Source organism: Bufo gargarizans, chromosome 6, assembly GCF_014858855.1.
Source record: "Bufo gargarizans isolate SCDJY-AF-19 chromosome 6, ASM1485885v1, whole genome shotgun sequence".
NCBI lineage: Eukaryota > Metazoa > Chordata > Amphibia > Anura > Bufonidae > Bufo > Bufo gargarizans.
The window spans coordinates 267336247-267339380 of NC_058085.1; positions in this window are offsets into that span (position 1 = coordinate 267336247).

A 3134-nucleotide genomic window follows, 5' to 3' on the forward strand; every position below is an offset into this window, starting at 1 on the left:
GTTCTGGACAATGTATGCTTAGATAAAAGCCACAAACCACCTGAAGGTAACTCCTTTAAAAATGACATTCTCAAAAATTGTTGCACAACCAATACTCTCATTACAAGGTGAAAGTAAGGCTCTTTAAGCTCATCCAGATGTCATTTCTGCTCCTTAGGATGATGACTTAGGAAGGTCAGTGTTTTGCACAACACAAGTCGGCAATGAAAGGGTCAAGCACCAAGGCAGACATTTTACTGAGGGTGCTTTAAGAGCTGCAGGCATTTGGATGGTAGGAGAAGCAAAAATATAGGTTGCCCACCTAATTCACCATAGTGTTCAGTGTTGCAAGTCAAGAGGAAAGTCCCATCAACAGCAAATGTCTGATTTGCCGTCAGACAGGACAAGTATGAAGCCGTTTACTTTAGGCCTTCTTTCAGACTTTGGGCCTTGGGCAGTCACTGCACCTAGAATCAGAGGTGGTCACAAATAAAGCAAACGATAGGCGGTTTGTTGTTTACATGCATGAGTCTACGTGCTATACACATATTAGTGATAGGATCCATGGACACTTCCAGTTTCAACAATGCTTTAATCAGAAGACCAGTAAAACAATTGAGAGCTGAGTGTGGAACCAACTTCACAGGCAAGGCTGGCGTCAGCAACCGGCATACCCGGGCAAGTGCCAGGGCCCACAGCTCCTGCGAGGGCCCACAGCACAGCTGTCAGAGGCCAGAAGCAATGAGCGCTTCCATCAATACAGATGGAAGCGCTCGTTGCTGGAGCGCAGGGAGATGGGTCCTGTCAATCAGCTCAGCTCCCCGCGCTCCTCCCCTCATTCAGGCCAGCCGCTCTCTGAATGGTGAAGCAGGAAGACCTCTCCCTGCTCCACCATTCAGCCTGCAGGCACGGATCATGCTGCCGGCCGGTGTGGGCAGAGCCTGCAGCCCGGTAGTCTGCATAGGCTCCACCCATACCACGCTGCAGAGCGATCTGTGCCTGCAGGGAAGAGAGGACTGTGAGCTTCAGGAACGGGACAAGGTGAGTAGTTACTGTGTTTTTTTTGTTTTTAATACAGAGGGGTCACAGAGGACTTTATTACTATGGAGGGGGCACAGAGGACTTTATTACTATGGAGGGGTCACAGAGATCTTTATTACTATAGAGGGGGCACAGAGGACTTTATTACTATGGAGGGGTCACAGAGATCTTTATTACTATAGAGGGGGCACAGAGGACTTTATTACTATGGAGGGGGCACAGAGGTCTTTATTACTATAGAGGGGGCAGAGCCGTAAATCTGGCAGAGCAATTTGAGGAATGAATGGGGACATTTCTGGATACATGTGTGGATACATGTGAGGTACAGGGCTGGTTCTATCTGTGTCAGAAAAGGATTGTCATGTCCCTTTAAGTCTTACAACCTTTGCATATCAAAATAATAGCTTTTGTGTCATTGTAGTCTAGTAACATAGTAACATAGTATATAAGGCCAAAAAAAGACATTTGTCCATCCAGTTCAGCCTGTTATCCTGCAAGTTGATCCAGAGTAAGGCAAAAAAAAAAAAAAAATGTGAGGTACAAGCCAATTTTCCCCACTTAAGGGGGAAAAAAATTCCTTCCCGTCTCCAATCAGGCAATCAGAATAACTCCCTGGATCAACGACCCCTCTCTAGAAGCTATAGCCTGTAATATTATTACACTCCAGAAATACATCCAGGCCCCTCTTGAATTCCTTTATTGAAATCACCATCACCACCTCCTCAGGCAGAGAGTTCCATAGTCTCACTGCTCTTACAGTAAAGAATCCTCTTCTATGTTTGTGTACAAACCTTCTTTCCTCCAGACGCAGAGGATGTCCCCTCGTCACAGTCACAGTCCTGGGGATAAATAGATGATGGGAGAGATCTCTGTACTGACCCCTGATATATTTATACATAGTAATTAGATCTCCCCTGTCGTCTTTATTCTAAAGTGAATAACCCTAATGTTGAAAATCTTTCAGGGTATTCTAGTCCCCCCATTCCAGTTATTACTTTAGTTGCCCTCCTCTGAACCCTCTCCAGCTCTGCTATGTCTGCCTTGTTCACAGGAGCCCAGAACTGTACACAGTACAACATGTGTGGTCTGACTAATGATTAGTAAAGTGCTAGGACTATGTTCTCATCACGGGCATCTATGCCCCTTTTGATGCAACCCATTATCTTATTGGCCTTGGCAGCAGCTGCCTGACACTGGTTTTTACTGCTTAGTTTGCTGTTTATTAAAATTCCTAGGTCCTTTTCCATGTCAGTGTTACCGAGTGTTTTAACATTTAGTATGTACGGGTGACTTGCATTATTCCTTCCCATGTGCATAACGTTACACTTGTCACTGTTAAACCTCATCTGCCACTTCTCTGCCCAAGCCTCTAATCTATCCAGATTCATCAGTAGCAGTATATGGTCCTCTTCAGTGTTTATTACTTTAAACAGTTTAGTGTCATCTGCGAAATTTTTTATTTTACTGCGCAAGCCTTCTACCAGATCATTAATAAATATATTGAAGAGAATAGGGCCCAATACTGACCCCTGAGGTACTTCACTAGTGACAGTGACCTAATCTGAGTGTGTACCGTTAATAACCACCCTCTGTTTTCTATCACTGAGCCAGTTACTTACCCACATACAGACATTTTCTCCCAGTCCGTGCATTCTCATTTTATAAACTAACCTTTTATGTGGTACAGTGTCAAATGCTTTGGGGAAGTCCAGATATACGACATTCATTGATTCACCACTGTCAAGTGTAGAACTTGAAAAAAATTGGTTGTCTTCCCAGGATAGGTGACTGTGTGTGCAGTTCTCCTGGATACTGCTCAAAATCAAAGCAATACTAAAGGAAAGGGAGCAGTGACAAGTTAAAACTTAGCTTTTAATATATATACATTTTCCCTAGACAGAGAGTAAAAACCCCTTACAAACAAAAAATAGATACATATGTGTAGGACCTAAATTGGTGTGATACCAATATGGCAACACACCAGGCTAGGTGCAGTCCTCCCTAGGCCTAAGTGATCAGTGGTATAGGCACATAGAGGACCGGGCGTGGCGTCCCTATGTCCCAGTCCCAAACAGGGGGTACCAGAACTCTAGGGGACGCTAAAAAAACGGAAC